General features: G+C 47.1%; 1 protein-coding gene across 6 annotated transcripts in view; it reads left to right on the forward strand.

The window, feature by feature from the left end:
- ZHX2 (zinc fingers and homeoboxes 2) overlaps positions 1-17,659 on the forward strand; it is a 76,564-nt gene that overhangs the window by 20,539 nt on the left and 38,366 nt on the right. For 3 of the 6 annotated variants that reach the window (XM_074577754.1, XM_074577750.1, XM_074577753.1), the window contains exon 2: positions 12,496-12,567. The gene's annotated coding sequence lies outside the window, so the exon portion shown is untranslated. Of the gene's footprint in view, positions 1-4,210; positions 4,306-12,495; positions 12,568-13,655; positions 13,770-17,659 lie in introns of all 6 variants that reach the window. The other 3 variants (XM_074577756.1, XM_074577751.1, XM_074577752.1) reach the window with 3 other exon arrangements.

Raw genomic sequence — 17,659 nt, forward strand, 5'->3', positions numbered from 1 at the left:
GAGCAGAGAATCAAGGCTCCTGGGTCCAGATTCGATCTCTGTGGCTTTCCCTCCTGTGAGCCTTTGGCAAATGAGAGATGAATGCAGACTCCATATAACCATCTTTAAAATAGATCTCCCTTGGGGAGAGTATGGATTAATTAACATTTCAGAGGCGCTTTGAGTTCCTTTGATAGGTGTTGCAGAAATGCAAGAGGGGTTTTTTTTCTTGCTAGACATAGGCTGTCTAAAGGACGGATTTTGATGATGTTGGTTTACTTCCTAAGAGCTCTTTTTCAAATGGAAGACTGTTTAACTTCTTATGTATGTACCAATATGGTGGTTTACTGCCAATTTAAGCCAAATAAAATACATAGCGTCTGGACCAAGACTGTATTTGGTACCTTCACATCATGCAAGCTCATGCTGATAATTTGCCAGTAGCCTCAAGGCTCTGATAGTAATTTGCCAGATGCTATACTGAACCTAATTTGCATCTGTATTTACATAAATGCTTTAATTAAAATTATATGCACCAACCTGAGATAGATGAGCAGCACTGCCTGCTATTTGTTTACATTCCCTGACAATAAAACCCTGCCTTGGCTGTTTCTTGCCGATTATATGACTCGACAAGGCTATTTGAGGTGTGGACTAGAAACTTGACAGATTTCTAGTTAGGCTCTGCTGCAAACGGAGGAGTGACCTTAAGGTTCCAGGACCAAATTCTACCTTCATTTTAGCAGCAGAGGAGATTTGAGCATCTTGATTCTAGGGGTCAGATTTGCTCCGTGGATGCTCTAGGTTTCGGGTAGTTTTGTGCAGTCAGGGTTTACAGCTTCTTGAAGACAATGTCTGCTTTGTCACGCATGCAAAATGTGAAACCCCACTGAGGACAGTAGAAAAACATTTTAAATACAGCTTCCATCAAGAATAAAATTTCTGAGCACTGTTGATCTTTGAAGAGAGCGTTACAGGGCTCCTTATAGGGCAAAGTGCTGTAAATAAAATGGATTTCAGGGCCCAAGTGGGGTCCTGGTTGTTTCAGTGGGACACGTGAGAGCTCATGGCTGAGTTTGGATGAAGGCAGTGGAGGCTGGCTGACGTTTTTGCTTAGACCACACATTTAATCTGGAAAATGCAAGCATATAAATACCAATTAAATCCAAGCCGTGCAGTTTACCTTTGTACAGTGGAGGATGTTCTGGTCGATGCTGTGGGCTGCTTCCCAGTTATTTGAAAGTTGCCATGAAGTGTTGCAAAGGAAAGAAATCGAGTGGCAAAGTTGTGACCGATTTCACAGACCGCTTTGAAGATACACGAAGGACAGGCTAAAGAGAGCCATAACTACTCTGCATGGGTTTGGAGGATTGCTGAGCTTTATTTGAAGGTGTTTACTTACTTAGCTCTATATGAGATACTTCAAAGCCGCTGTTTCCGTCACTGAGAGGTGGTATATAAATCTGAGCATTACCAGTCACTTCCTCTGGTGACCTCTGACTATATTTGCCCATAGTCATTTCTGAATCCAGCTTGAGAGAGTCCATACAGGTTCAGCATATTCATACATTAACCTGTTGGCCTGACAGCTCTGTTGAAGAGGATAAACCGCCCTACGTATTACAGCCTGCCATGGGATGGGTAGCCAAAACCTGTTTATTGAAGTCCACATGCAAGAGCACAAGCACAAAAGCATCTATGTTTGTTGCAAAGTGGCCTGAATATTTAAATCCAGAGGCGTTAACGCCAGCAGTACGCAGGTTGAAAGGCGTGTCTGGGAGTTGGGGTGAGTGGGACTGGGGAGGGTGGTTTGGGGTGACCCGATGGCGATAGGAGTCGAGCCCACCCCACTCCCAGGGGCACTGCAGCACCACAGCCCTCGGCCCGGTACAGAAATCGCAGCCAGCAGCGATTGCAGGGGCGATGGGCTGCCGGGGACACCCTCCGCCAGCAGCTGGGGTCTGACCAGCTTTGCTCTGCTGGGACCTGGTGGTCTCAGTCGGATAATGGACGCGACAAAGCCAGATCTGCAGTCTTGCGAAGCCACAGCCCTAATTTAAACCAAAGTAACATAAATAAATCCAAGCTATCAGTCTTGCTTTACCTCATCCGTAATAGGAGGATGAAAACACTTCCCCTATTAAGTTCATTATGGCAGCGGGGGGGTGCTCTGAGGCTCGATGGGGCGGCGGGGAGGGCAGCTGAAGGAAAGCAGCCCTCATTTCCCTGGGTGTGAGGGAGAGGAGGGGACGGTACTTGCTGGTTACTCAGTCCTGCTTTTTATGGTCACTAACTGAGGCGAGGAGTGCGGGCAGAGCTTGGATCCTCTCCGCTAATGAAGCTTTTTCAACGTGATGGGAGCAGATGAAGGAGAGGGCCTGGGATGTAGCGCACAGGGAGAAAAAAAATGCCCCCCAGGGAAGGTGTCCTGTCAGGATGGGATATGTATTTGTGTCTACCACCATGGAAGTCCATCAGCCCTCCCCTTTCCCCTCTGCCCTCCACACCACATCTCCCAGCCTGGCCGGCACCTCCCTGGGGAGGGCAGTATGGCGGCTGATGGGCACCAGCTCCAGAAAGCTGGGGTTTGCAACCGTGCTTCGACACTAAGACAGCCACTGGTTTGAATTTGGACCAACATCCAAGGTGTTGGTACCTCTGTAGGTACCAAGTTTTGGTACCTCTGGTTTTCTCTAGGTGACCACTCGGTCTGTTTTGAGGTGGGAGAGCAAGGCAGGGAGGGGGTTCAGTGAGCAGCCCTGCGTTTGGAGAAGGTTTCTTTCAAAAATCATCATGTCTGTTCGGTTTTAAAATTCACCGCTAATGCTTTAAGTGTAGCAAGTGCCGTAAGCCAGCCTTTAATCAGCCTGTGCGTATTTTAAGAATTGTGCCAACTGTTACTGCCTCAGAGGTACCTGGAGATTTGGCCGAGAGAAGCCTGGCCTAGTTTTTCGGGGCAGCGAGCAATGTCGTTTTCATTTCCCTATTTAACGTGCACTTCCCCGGTCTTATTTTTCAAGGGGTTTTCTTTGAAAGGTTGCAAAGCTCCAAGCCACCTGTTCATGCATGGGAGAAGAGAGAAGTCAGGGTGTAATATAGCAATAATTCCTGCAGTTAGAAGTATATTAAGAACTGGACTTCAGCCGTGGATGGAGTATGGAGTGGTGGGGTGCGGGAGGGTCACCCCTGGGCGAGGGGACCTGCGGCCTATGAAAAATAAGTATAGAATTTACCGGTGAATTCCTTAATGCCATAACATCAGTCCGTCTTTCAGGGAAGTGCTGGAATGTGCTGTCTGGGAGGGAGGTGGGAGAAGGGTCGCTCTGTGATGGCAGCTTGGTCCTCTGTGGATCATTGGTTGCAGTTGTGCAACACTGAAGGCAGCATCCAGCAGCCTAGTCTGGAACTGGCACAGCTTCCCTAATGAAGACAAGGCTTAATTGGGTAAAATCGTGGCGAGAACATGTTGGGGTTTAATCATTTGCATATCAGAAACCGTTAAGCTGTTAGGCTGGGGGTTTTGTTTGTGTTACACAACTGATGTGGTGGAAACGATTACTCATCTTTCCATCTCGGCTCTGCAGACGGGGAAAACGGAATATAAAAAGGCTGAGGGATCCGTCCTGACAATCCTCTGGATCTTGAGCGTGCCAGGCGGGCGTCCTAGAGCCAGGAAAGAAGTGCGTGGCTTAGCCAGACCCCTCTTGAGCTCTGACGTGGGAGCATGCGTGCAAATGGCCCCATTGGTCATCTACCCCGGTCCCTGGGAAACGAGGTCTTGCCAAAGCGGGCACCCAGGTTCCAGCAGTAGCACACTTGCTATTCAGGCTCTTGGGCAATGTGTTGTTATTCCCAGCATCACACCACCACCAAAATATGCAAAAAGCATCTCTCAGAAGTAAAAGGACTCCATCCTTGAAAAGCACTTAAGAGGCAGTTCATTAGTGCTTTGTTTTCACCAAGAGTTAATTAGACTTCCCAACTACTTTATTTATATGTTTTTTCTGCTGTCATTTGGAGATGGAAGCAAATTTTCTGAGTGACTCCTGTTACAAACTGTCACCCGTTGGTAGGCATCCTCTGGTAGTGTCCTCTTTCCATTTCCCACCCATGTGTGCAGATGAAGTTGATACGAGACCTTCAAGATGCCTGCAGCAAGTGACCTCCTCCTAACACGGGATCCAGCATTTTGTCACACGAGGCCAGTTCTTATTTATTATTTCTATTTCAGAGCGCCTCAAGACACACATCAGGTTGATGAAACGACATAAAGCGAAGCTGGAGGCTGTGCCAAATAGTTCATAACCATGGAGCAAAACTTGGCAGGTGGGCAGAGAAAGGGAGGGGTGAATTAGTGGTAACACTTGTGTGTGAGTATGTCTAACGTGTTTGTCTCATCATGTTAGCTTTCCTAGATGTTGTCAGCTGTCTTAAGTTTTGTGCACCTAATAGCAAAGATGTTAAATAGTGTTTAATAAAAACAGAAGCAGTATGGGAAGAGGGCATTTACTGAATTTAGAAATCAATCCAGATGCTTGTTCACTGTTCGTTAGACTTTATTATATAAAAAAAAATACCTTTTTGATTTGGAGTCACCCAACAAAACTAATCCTTGGCTCAGACGGATGTTTGACTTAAGTTCTGATGTTCTCTTTTTCTTCTTTTTAAACTAAAAAAACCTTAGCTTTAAAAAAATGATATGGTATTTGCAGAATCAATAGAAAAGCTGACCCAGATAAAAGTGCGCAAAAATTGGTTTCATGCCCTAGAACTTTTCCTGCATGCTTTTTGATGCAATGTATCTGATCCTTCAAAAAGGAGGTAACATACAGTGATCTCAGCAGCTTTGAAGAATTGTTCTGGAAGAATAACAAGGAGCACCAGAGAAAGGGGTGTGCACGTGTACTTTTTTTTTTCCCCCTCATTAAATATATCGTGAGATGGAAGAAATTAATGTCATGTTGCTGGTTATGTGGAAGGATAGGATCAATTTTCTATGAAATCTGGTTTTGTCTGATTTTTAAAGGGTGAAAGTGCATTTCTCCTGAAGAGCTCTTCACAGTAGGATGTGAATTGCACTTTATCTTCCTTGGTTCAAACCTGCTCCTACTGGAGTAAGCGGCAAAGGTGTATCCAAGTAGTAGCAGGATTCACTCTCAGAATTGTAATGATGCCCTGGATCCTGATTCACGTAGAAAGCTGTAAAAAGCATCGGCTGCAACAGATGTATTCCAATATAACTAGGATCCAAATCTTAATTTGATTCAAATACAGCACTTAGATCTGCGGGAATCAGACTTTCAGTGTCTGAACCTGTATTGCCTTGGCTCCCAGGAACGTCCCAGGCTGTTTAGGGCTGTGGACCCGAAGGCGTAACAAATCAGCATTCAGTACAGGCGTCGCCACAGTGAAGGTGATAAATTGATAGGACAGATTTGTGGAACCACGAGACTGGCAGGCTGTGAGGAGAAAGTTTCATTCCAGCCCTTTGTATTCGCGGCCTTAAAAAAAATGTTAAACTCTAGCTGGAGGGGAAGGGTGGGCCTGAAGTTACTGATTCTTAACAGAATAAGCAGACGCAGTGCCCAGGCTGTGCTGGCTCTCCCCAGGATAGGGAGAAAAGGCCACAAAAGCAACTGCTTCGTGGGGATTTCCACATGCCTTTCCAGTTCTTGGGGTTGGATGCTGTTTTTCAGTGCTCGGTGTATGCAGATTGTCCCTTTTCGAAAGGCTGCGTGAGCCGGCGCTGTGTGTCCGGGGCGCAAGTGCAGCAGGGCAGGGAGATGCTCCGGGAGATGCTCGCCGCAGACAGGCTGCTCCGGGAGTTTGCAGTGAGGAGAGCGGGTGAAGCTCAGCACCAAGCGGGACCGTATATCAATGTGTAGGGGACTCCGGGCAACCTTTCCTACCGTCTCTTTGTTGCTCCTTGATTACTAGTAGCTGCAAGTAGGTCACCTTGCATGAATATAGGGGCTGCTGACCCAGGTGCATCTCACTTAACTTTCCAAATATAGACACATGGACACTCTTGCTGAAAATAAGAGACTCAATAACACTTAACAACACTGGTCTTCAAGAGCGAATGGAGCACTAGCACCATTATTTGAACAGAGTGCAGTGATTTCTTGCTTTATATTTACACCCCGTGCTCATTTCGTTTCTTGTACTACTTTTGCGCTGACGGCTGCTATGTTTGGCAGGAATTTGCAAACACGCTGGTGCTTACAGCCAAAAGTAGGAATGGTCTAAACAGCCGGAAAAGGGAAACCCCTTCCTCTTGTATTTATTTTTATAATAGCAAAATGTAGTTGCTGGCTGGCCTTGATCAGTCTTTTTTTTTTTTTGCCTTTAAAGTTGTTTTGTTGGTTTTTTTTTCTTTTCAGCTTGGGGGTTGAGGGAAACAAAAGAGAGAATGAATTAAGAGCAGGAGAAAAGAGTGTCTGCTGTTGGGCTGTGTCATGTGGTGAGGAAATCAGGCTGAAACTGGAGAGACCGGGCCAAACCTAACAGCGGTACTGGGAGGCCTCAAATTGTGTCACTCTGACAGCGGATCTGAGCAGCAAAAATAGCCAGTGATGTTTGTGGCTGCAGTCTAGGTTAAAGAGTGTTGTGCACACATGAAGGGATGCCGATGGGCTGCTGCTCACGTCACTTGCCCCACCTGCCTGCTTGATACCTCTTGTAGGTGCTCTCAAATGATGACCCCCATCCTTTCCAAATTGGCAGATGCATTTAGACCCTGGGGACTGGTATGAGTTAGTGTGCTTTTGTGTTGTGTTCACTTCAGTTCTCTCTCTCGTTGGTCTTTTCCTCCCTAGCACTGCTGTTGTTATGAGACTGAGTATTTGGGGGGGTGAGGAAGGAGTGTGTGACTCTTGGCTGGGTCCCCTGTGTACACCATACGCTGTGTCTCTTGAGCAAACTCGTACAGTGACACCTAGATGGATCTGAACACAGGGACTGGACATCCCATGGTGTTGAAAATTAATTAGTGGATGAACAGTCGGCAGCTAGGTTGTTTAAAAATAAAATAAAAGTTATTGCTGTACATATGTTGGGCAGCAAAAGCATCCTACAGCAGTGCTACTGTAGCAACCACTGTGTTGGAAAACAGTTATCAATCATGGTTCTGGCAGAGGAGGGTCTGACAACTGTTTTCCAACACTTTTATTACTATGGGCAAGCCTTTAGTGCCCTGTCTCGTAGGTAACTAACTGGAGGGTGACAGTCTGAAATGCAGGGTTTAAGAGGAATAATGTGAAATAGTTTAACTCTACTAAAAGCCAAATGAATTAATGATGAACTTTCTGTTGGCCAGAACCCTACAGGACATCGCGCTCTCTCTGGTTGAATTTTCTTATGTGATCAAACAAGTCTTCTTGCTTTAAAGCTCTTGCTGCCAATTTAAAATAGTATACGAGACTGAGATTTCTCACCCTTCAAGAAAACACTTTGATTTGTTGAAGGAAACTAGGAACAGTTAAGGAGATAGAAAAGTAAGTAATATACCTTTCTCTGCGCTGACATCCACAGCTGGGGGATGTGTTGAAAAGTAAATACAATCTGCTTTGAGCAGTGCTTTCCCATTCTCTTTCATTTTTGTTTAGTTCTCTGGTTCTCGACGAACTAGACTTAACGACAGAAAGCGAGGTGTGGAAAGGCTGTATGACCCGAGCAGAGATGCGGGGGAATACATCCACCCATGCTGGGGCCGCAGGGGTTAATGTTGTTGTTTGTTTGCACATTTTTAAAGAAAGCGCTGAGATGAGAAGCGGTCCGTCTGTCCATCCAGTGCCGGGGAAGCCATGCCAGGACCCTCACCAGGCCCTGCCTTGCCTTGCAGCCAAGGCCAACCACGGCTGCTGCCAGCAGCCAAACCACATCTTCTTACAGGAAGGTGCTGCCTTCAAGTAAAACTATGGATAGACACATCTCAGCCCCCGCCCCGAGCAGCCTGTGGCCGAGGGCTCGGAGCAGTCCCCTGGGAGCACTGGTTGGGCCAAGGCGGCCTTGGTGGCTGCCCAGGCTGCCTGGCTCAGATGTCCACCACCCTGGAGCATCGCTCTCGTGCTTCTCCCTGGTGGGATGTAGGAAGATCGGTTTCATCCTGATAGAGAGCCTGTGTTCTCAAAGCTTTTAAAGCTCTGAGAGAGGGGGAATAGTTTCTGTGACAGTGAAATCTGCCTAAACCTACAAAACTTTTTCCTTTAATTTTTTTTTTTCGAGACAGATTATTTGCTTTCTGCTCTTATTTACTCTTACTTTGCTGTTATCTGCTCTTTGCTTATTTTTATGCTTCCAAATATTTCCAAAAGCAGCTGGTAACATTAAGAAGGCACTGCAAAAAGGGGTTTTGTCCATTCCTGTAGTTTATAGAAGTTTTCCTGGGGGAAGCAAAGGCTGGAGAGCTGCAGCATGCTGCAGCCTTGGAGTGACTCCCTGGGGCAGCTTCTGCTCACAGGTACCTGCAAATGGTGCAGCGTTGATTAAGGCCTTGTGCACGTAGGTGTCACACTGCTGAGGTGGGGAAGATGACCCTTGGCAGAAGCCTCCTACCCTTTGTTTTCCAGGTCAGCACTGGTGGCATTCCAGGGGAACCACCAGGGCTGCCGTCAGCAGCTGCTGTGGGGTGGAAATACCCGTCTCCATTTCAGCTTCGTTCAAAAGGCTGGAGAAAGGTGGCTAACAGTTGAGTGGGGCAGGGGTAAGACCGCTGGGGATGGAAAGCTGCAGGGGATATTCCTGAGCCTCTCCGAGCATCACCGTCCACACGGGGGGTGTGTGTGTACACAGAGATATCAGAGCACTTCTGGGCTTTTTATTGGCTTTTTCACCACTTATATAGGTATTTAATGGAAACTCTGCATTTGTGTTTTATGCATTTGTCTTAGGGATGGAGGCAGGGATGGGTTAATGTTATTAGCTTTATTAAAAGGTGTTGGTGAAGGATGCTCATGACCACGTTGCTCCCTTGCGCTGACATCTGCCATGTTTGGTGAATGTTTAACAAGGACCAGCCCAGCAGCTGGGAACTGTTGGTGTACTCGGGATCCGCCGGGATAACTGGGATTTTCAGCGTGTGGATGCAGACGACTTTCAGGAACGCTTGTATCTGCTAATCATGCTGTAATAACAGTCTGCAATCCACGGGCTGCAAACCCCCCATTTCCGACACAGCTGTGCGTATTTAATTCAATAGAAGGCATTTCTAGTCTAGTGTTAGAAGTAATTCAGGTCGCTACGGTAGTAATTTTGATCATGGTAGTTTTTAGGGAAATCTAGGTATGAGCTAGACTGAAATGTTAATAAATGCCTAGTACCTTACAAGCGCCGGGGGGTGAGGAGCGGGGATGAGCCTGCACCCCAGCCTTGCTGTATTCCTGCCTCGCTGAGGCAGCAGCATACCAGGGCTCATTAGGTTGATGAAGGAAAAGTGACCCCAACCTATTGCCTGTCCCACGAAATTTTGGGCGTTGGGGCAAGCGGGTGATGGGAACGGGTCACCAGCAGTGCCAGTGGGAAGCGCTAAAGCCTCGTGGGGCTGCGGAGGGTTCACATTACGGGCACAACCCGCTCCAAAGCAATGCTTTCGTCAGACTGGCAGCAGGGTGTAAGCCACCGAGTGGGCAGCTTTCAGGAAAAGAGGTCTGGGGGAGTTCGGAGGTTATTTTTCTTTGGCTAGAGCACAGCTGGGGAAAGCAAGTGCTTTCAGGACTCCCAACTCTATTTCTCTCTGTAAAATGTTCTTGTGCAAAATTGATCATTTCTGTAGGTTGAGAGAGTCTCAAAGGAACTTTTCTGTCAAGCGCCTAAAAAGTACCGTTATTTCTCTTCCCTGCCCTAACAGCAGCTCGAGATTTACATTTTAGTTCACTAAAGATACCTCGACAATCTGTTTTTTGAAAGAAATTTCATGGCGAATAAAGCAAACTAATCCCATTTTCAGGTGGTTAGTGCTGTAGTGTTTGGGTTGCAGGAACTGTACAGAGTGCTGGTGTTTATCAAGTTACATACTTTAGAGAAGTATTTTTTAAATCGTTTTGTTTATTTTGGTTTTTGTTTTGCCACAAGATGTTACTTTTTTTGGAAAGCATCCAGAATAACGAAGCAGCTGGTGGCTGAGTCTCCTGCTCGGTGCGTGGAGAATGAAGGATGGCTGGGGTAGCAGGAGTTATCCTCTGTGTGCTGCGGGTTGCGTACGCACACACACGTGGGCAATTCCTGTGAACCAGGTGGCGTGTGGTAACTCATAAACCACCGTCACCCTGTTTTGCACATGTCCTCACCGGGACACTGCACGGGAGCCAGTAGATACGGATCTCCCTGGCTCTTGGTGCTGAGTGTGCTGGTGTTTCCGTGGCACGGCTGGTGCAGGTGAGGACGCGACGCCTGCATGAATGCCCTCCTGTGGAGTGGGGAGGTCTGGTCTGAATACGCCTGATCCCAGACGTGTGATGCGTTTCAGGGAAGCGATGCTGGGTTGGAGTAAGCATGCCCCCATGGGAGGCTGCTCAAGAGCTGCCCATGCAGGGATGCTCAGGACGAACAAACTCAGGCAAGAGTTTTCTTTTCATTCGTAATTACCTACATGTTGCAAAAAAATTGATGTTTCTGTATGAAACGTGTTTGTGGCACCTTCATTTCACTATTGCCTAACTCCAGGCTTTCAAAAGCAGTAGCAGATCTCCCAGAACCATGAAATTGTTTAAAAGATCTGAAATATGTATGTATATATATGTGTATACATATATTACCAACTTGTTTCTGAGCTGTTATGTTAAACCAAATCATATTCTCATAGCCACAAGGGGTAAAAACTTTTTGCATACTTTCTGAAGAGGATTGTGCGGTACGAGTACAACAGCAAGGGACTGGATTTAATAACCCTGGAGATTTCTTCCTACTTTATGTTTCTGAAAGCAGAGATAGATCCTTACAGAAACTTCAGCAGCTGAGTCTTTAGGAAAAGCACCAAAAATTACGAGACTCGTTATACAGTCCTAAGAAGGAGCGGCACCATACATACGTATTTATTTTAATTAACTTTCTAAGCTGTGTTGCACTATAGGCAATTTTGTTGTTCTTTAAAAGCGTTTTATTCATAGGTGTGGTTTTGGTCCTTGTTGGCAAGATGTAGGATCACTTTTGCACGTTGGACACAGCACTGAAAAGGCAGGATTTCAGGTAGTGGATTTGGTGTAAGATAACTGGACTAAGCCCATTAAATAAAGAAACTGCTAGGCCCTGAGCTTGCAGCCTGTGATGGGAGAATGGGGGATCTGACCCAAAAGAGGGAGGAAGGGCAGCAGAAGGCAGCCTGCTGGGTCCAAAACGGGGTGAAGTTGTAAAGAGCACAAAATCTGCAGCCATCCCATGTGTTTATTTCTCTTTTACAATTCAGTGCAACTAGAATTTTTTTGCCGTACTCAGAGAGGGAGCAAAGCGGGAAGCAGCTTCCTTTTTATCTATGAATAAACATGCAGCTTTTTCTGTTCTAAGCTCTTAAAAAATGGGTTTGCTTGTGTAACAGCACCTGGCCTCCCAGCTCCTCCAGTAGCCGTGATGCTCCTTCAGGAAATCAAGTCATATCTTCCTTTGAAAAGAGCCAAAAAAATACCTTCCTAACCTGCTGGGAAGGAGCAAAAGACTCTAGGTGATTTCGTTCGGGTTTGCCAGCTGACCTTCCTCTGGCCAGATAACAAGAGCATGGAGTTTCACACTCAAATTCTTCAGCTTGAGCTGAAAATACAGGTTGTGCTCTTGGCGCTGCTAAAGCAATCGATAAGCTTCTGCCTCTTTTCTTGAGGGAGAAGCAGGGTGTTTTGTTGCATGTATTTCTTTTACTGAGAGCGGTCCCATGACCGATTATTATTTCGCTTTACCTGTTCTTTGCAGGCCTGCAGGCACAGTGTTTCTCAGGTGTGTATACAGCCGCTGCCAAAGGGGAAATTTTTTATATCAGTTCTGCTGTTGCAGTTACTGAAGCTAAACCTTCCTCTCCCATTTCTTTAGGGGAGAAACAAAAAGGCAAAAATGAGGAAAGGCAACTTTAGCTTTGGGACACAGCAGGTGAGTCCCTTTAGGGAGGAGAAAGGCAATTTTGATGGCATTTTGTTGAAGTTGCCAGTAGCCAAACAGAACTTGTTCTGGTATATGTCTGCTGCAGCAGATGTTTTGTGGGTATTTCTGGTCCAAACCGCAGTGGTGGTATCTTAGGACATCAGCGTGTGAGTGCTCTCCACTGCCTGCTCGGCCTTAGAAATGTGGAATTTTTTTCCCCCCAAGAGGTCCCCCACATTCGTCGTGTTACTGTAACAGGGCTGGAGCACCAAATCTTTCAAATTCTGCATCTGTCAGTGGTGGTCAGTGGAAAAGGGAATTGCTGCAATTCCTGTCAGTCGGCATTCCCGGGTGCTGGCAAAAAAAACTGAATTGCCAGTCAGAGAGTGGAAGAGATGACTACTATTTTCTCCTCTTTTTTTTCCCTGACTTACGTGGCTTTTCCCTCTTTTGTAGGTATTAGAAGTCCTGCTCGCCTTCGAAGAGGCATAAGTACTGTGATTCCCAGGATGTAAGAAATGCAGTGCTGTGAGTAGGGGTTTTTTTTTCCTATTTTCCTTTAAATGAGAAACCCAAGCTTGCTCAAACAGAAGGAAGATTTTTCAGTTTTTCTTTTAAAAAGACACTTTAAGAAACATTTACAGCAAGCAAATCCAGTCTTTTGGAACCGGTTGTGTGCCTTTGGCACCTCTTCGCAACCCACAAAATAAAGTCAGCATTGTATTACCTCATAGGCTGAATAATTATCTCGCTGCAGATATGAACCACATGAATGCATTTAACTGAGAATATGGTCAGCAGAATGGACCATTAGCACCATCTGAAGCTTATTTGTTGTTTCCAAGCCCTACCAGCCATTGAAAGACAAAATCTTGCCGAAGAGTTGAGGCGAGGCGTTCCTCAGGAAGAGAGCCTGCCTCTTCCGAAAGGGGAGAAGGGCACAGATTTGCTGTGAGGTTGTTTTTGTGTGTGTGCAGAGCACCCCAGCCCTATTGGAAAACTATCCAATATTGAGCTCTTCCCTGATCTGGTAAAATAGCTTTGGAAAAGCTTTTACACTACAGGAGATGCCCACATGCTTGGCTCCCTCCGTTGCTTCAAAGCAGCTCAGCCAGGAGCTTTTATATGTATATGTGTGTGTGTATATATATATATATGTAAAAATACATTTAACGAGCAGCTGCACTGTGGCCTTTTCCTGTGCATTGCTAAAGGGTCTGGGCTGTGATTTCCCATCAGCTGTGGCTGGTTTGCAGCTCTCCAGGTGGACCAGCCAGGGCTGCACTAGACCGACCTCAGCAACCCTGGCTGGAACCGCTGGGCCGTGTGCCTGGCACAGCGTGTGCTCCTGGGGCAGCTCCTCTGGACTGGTGCTGGGGGGCATAACAGAGCTAAAATTTCAACTGTGGGTTCAGATGCCATTGCTTTGGGCTTTGCTGCTTTTCTGTAAGTAAATTTTCTTAGCAGAGGGGTTGGGGGGTTGTGTTTAAATCAGCCAAACTCCTGTCCCGGTTTTACACTGTTCTGCAGTGATGGAAATCTATGGTTACTTGGATATCAGCAGAGTTTTGTTTCCATTTTTATTTCAGTGGCTTACAGCCTGTGTTCTGTTACAGCAACACAAACCTATTTGGGCTAGAGCAGAACAAAGCCCCGAATTGAAATCAGCCTGGAAGAAAGAAAGGGTTATGTTTTGTTAACAGGAGGGAAACCAAGTCCATCAGTGTTTGGTAAGGACATGCTAAAAATTCCTTAATAAATACCTAAAAATCTTTCAGAAACTAGTAAGCATAAAGGATGAATAGGGAATCCTCCTTTTAGCCTTTTGTGAAGAATAGCAGCAATGAGTGTGGTTACTGGGAGAAAAAGTATGTGAAATTATGACAATGTTTTGCATTGATCCTCCCTCAGTAGGGTCCATAGCTCATATTCTCCCTTTGAATCACAAACATTTTCTCCTAACTCCTTTGTGTTTAAACTGCCACACAAGAACTGCTAATTGAGCTGAGGGGTTTAGCTTTTGTCAATCGCTTACAAAGCGTTGCACAGGATGGGTTCTGCCCTCTTTTTTTTTTTTTTTTTTAAAGCCATATTGGCTCTGGAGTGAAATGACGAGTAGATTTAGGTGAAGAAAATTAGAAAATTCAGCAGGAAGATGCCACGTGTCCATACTACGTCTCTCAAAGTATATCGATAAGCTAGAAAAGCTCTTTGGTCATCTCAAAAGCAAAGTTTGCTTGGGTTTTTTGCTGATAAGTAGGCAGCGTTGAAATTTGGCAAGTGTTTCTGAGGTCCTAATGAATCTGTGTCCTAATGCACCACTGTGGTGGTTGTTTCCACAAAAGGAATAAAGAAGGGGACCTGTTCCTGCTCTTTAAAGGTGGACTGCTAGTCCCAGGTAGATGTTATCTGTGCTGTTAAGTCAAAGCAAAGCAGTGATGCTGAGGGTGGCACGCGGTACACAGGTGCCTCTGATATATCAGAGCTGTGGTAAGAGGGTGAGAGAGAAAACAAGAGCAGGCTGCATGGAAGCTGCCCCAGGTAACTCATGTATGGTCTCAGATGGCCCTGAAATTATTGCAGGGAGATGCAGTTGTTGCTCAGCGGTGAAAGGAGAATGTAAATTCCCATTTACCCGCCTCCTGCCGCTGTGGTGTATGTGCGGCTGCGTGGCAGAAGCCTGAATGAGGAACTGGGGAGCGCGAGATGGCTGCAGGGGGGTGATGCCAACCAAGAAACTGTGTCCTACTAAGAAACTCAGGGAGAAACCAGAGCTGAAAAAGCTCAATTCCTGTACACCGGCTCTCTGCGTCCCCTTCTGGTATTGTCCTGCAAAATGTTTCAGTACCTGGTGTTCATTGTGAAGAGATTCGATGGAGAGAGGGGGAAAGGAGGCCCACAGCTGCTCCCAGAGGTGTTCTCCCTTGCGAGGGGTGGCAGCATGGGGTGCAGGAGCGGTTTGGGGTGGCTCCAACTGATGCCCATGCAGAGGGAAGCTAAACCAAGAGCTAGTGTGCTGTGTTATAAGTGGTCAGGGGTGGTATTGGTTTGGGGACCTCCTGCTGCTTCCAGTGGGTTTGGGGACACTGATGAGCAGAGGCAGAGCAGGGAGCTGCAAGCAGTTGCTTCACCTGTTAGGCTTTAATCCACCACCCCTTTGTAAAGTGGCATCTCTCTTCTGTTATTTAACAGCAATACCCTCTTTTTTTTTTTTTTTATGGGCAAGATTTCCCCTCATGGGGTTTTTGTTGTCTGGGCAGTACAAGGCAGAGCCGCCTCTTTGTGGGGACTAAGCCCTGGGAGGATGCAGGGGGAGGGTTTCCTTCAGGTTGTACGTGCTTGAGGAGAAGCATCTTCAGCTGTATCACAGTGGTGTGGCTGCGTCCCACCCCAGGATGCTGTGTGTGGGGACAGGTTGGTGGGTTGGCTGCAGATCAGGTGGGGCCTCGGGGGTGCCCCGGGGCGGGCTGCGGCCTTGGGCTGCGGAGGCATGTCAGGTCCAGCAGGAGAGCACGGAAGGCAGAGAAGCACCTTTCATGTATTGGGGAAAACTTAGGGAAAAAGTAACTTGGAAAAATGAACTGCTTTATGTCAAGGCTTCTGGATGTGTAACGATAAGTGAGATGCTTGTTGCAGTGGACTGTTCTCTACCAGGTAAGATTTAGTTGGGTTTGGGGGCTTCAGGATTTGGGGTTTTTTTTCTTGTTGTTGTTACTTGGAGCAGTGAATTTGCAAACGTTTTCTGTGAAAGCAAAGGAAGGCTCTGACAGCAGTGTGTCCCATGACTGCCAGCGCTACGTACGGTAATGGCTTTGCGAAATGCAGCAGTGGTGCTGCCTCCTTGCTCTTATATGGGGCGAGACATCTGGCTCCAGCTGGGGCAGCTCTCAAAGGCTGAACCATCACTTATACTTGTCACCAGAAAAGCCATCTCCCTAAGCAGTGCGCTCCTCACAAAATCAATGCTTATTTCCCCCGTGCTTGGTCAGGCAACCGTCTGGAAATGTTGGGCAGACTCTGTTTTATTTTTAAAAAGGGGGGAAAATTTTGCTATAACTGAAGAATAGAGACGGGAAGGAGAAGCTGTTTGGAGAGCAGGAGACACTTAGCCAGGAGAGGTGAGGCTTAGCCAAAAGCCTCCATTGCTGCCATCGTCTCAGACCTGGAAGCCAGGCTTAGGCTTTGGATCATGCCGATGGTTCCCAGCCGGGAAGGGGTGAGGAGATTTCTTCCGTGTGACTGCTAACTTGCCGTTCGTCCTGCCACTGAGGGGAGGGAGGAGGACAGGTTTTCGCAAGTGCCTAGTGTTGCCCGGGATTCAGTAAAGATGGAGTTGCTGCTGCCTGGCTCTCCAGCAGCCCCAGCGTGGTTGTCCTTCGGGACCTTACTTCGTAGACAGGAGCTGATGGCACTTGAAGAGGCAAAAGCGGGTTTTGTTCCATTATTCTTATTTTTGGTAGTGTCTCTTCTTCCTTTTCTTTTCCATTAAGCATGATGTCACAAATTACATCAGTCCAATAACTGCTTGCGGTTGTCATAGTCACAGCCTGTGACACCCAAACAAAGCAGCAGGAAACTGAAGCTGGCATACAAATGCTGTAATATTCATCGCATTCCTTTCAGTTAATAACTGCATAGTTAGGTATTTATTTTCCATTTGAATAAAAGAGGAGGGGGTGTTAAAAGCACAAACTTGAGTTGTTGAGGGGTAGGAAGTTTGTCCCCAACTCCGCCTGAGCGATGCAACTGTGCTTCTCCCTCCCAGTCGTCCTCCTCCTCCTCCACACCAACATTGCTCTGGACCTCAACTGCTGGACTCCCTCCTGCAGCCGTTCCCATCGCTGCAGACCACATGGTGATGCCACAGCATGGACGAAGGCAATGGCAGAATTCCCACCGCCTCTAACACAAGCTGTGCCCCCAGGGAAAAGCCTCCCAAGGGCTGGCAGCAAGTGCCAGCAGTAGCCGTGGGTCAACCGGCTTCAACTGCTGGACGGCTGCGGTTGCCGTCCTTGCAGTGCATGAATGGAGGGTGTAGAAGGGTGTTTTCAGCTTGGTTGGGGATGAGGTGTGATGGGGATTTTTTTGTTGGGTGTTTTTTCTGTTTTTTTAAAATCTGTAAAATAAGCTCTTCTGGGTGAGTGGCAGAGCTGGCTTGCCTTTGCAAGGTTTAATCTCCGCTCCTTCGGTGTTTCGCACAGTTGGCCTGATGGTAGGAAGGCACCTGCTGCAAGAAATAATTCCAATAAATTAAAAAAATTTTTTACAGAAATAGATCTTGTGCAAGTGCCGCATTTGCGAGACAGGCACTGGAGGTGGTTGGTCAGGGCTCGACGGGAAGGAGCCACACAAACCCCTCGCCGCCATGGACATGCGGGGAGCCACCATCCCCACACCCCTCGCCAAAACCTCCCCTTGCACAATGCCATCCCCCTTCGTGCCCCTACAAGGCCGTACTGACCGCGAGTGCTCCAGCCTGGCTTCCCCAAAATATTTGGGCACTGAGCCTGGATAACTACGCAGCCGTGCCTAAGCCGGGGCAGGCAGTGAGCACCCAGAGGGCAGAGTCCGGCTGGGGGCTGTGGCTTTGGGCACTGGGTGCCACGGCTGCCACTGGCGC

Source organism: Larus michahellis, chromosome 2, assembly GCF_964199755.1.
Source record: "Larus michahellis chromosome 2, bLarMic1.1, whole genome shotgun sequence".
NCBI classification, from domain to species: domain Eukaryota; kingdom Metazoa; phylum Chordata; class Aves; order Charadriiformes; family Laridae; genus Larus; species Larus michahellis.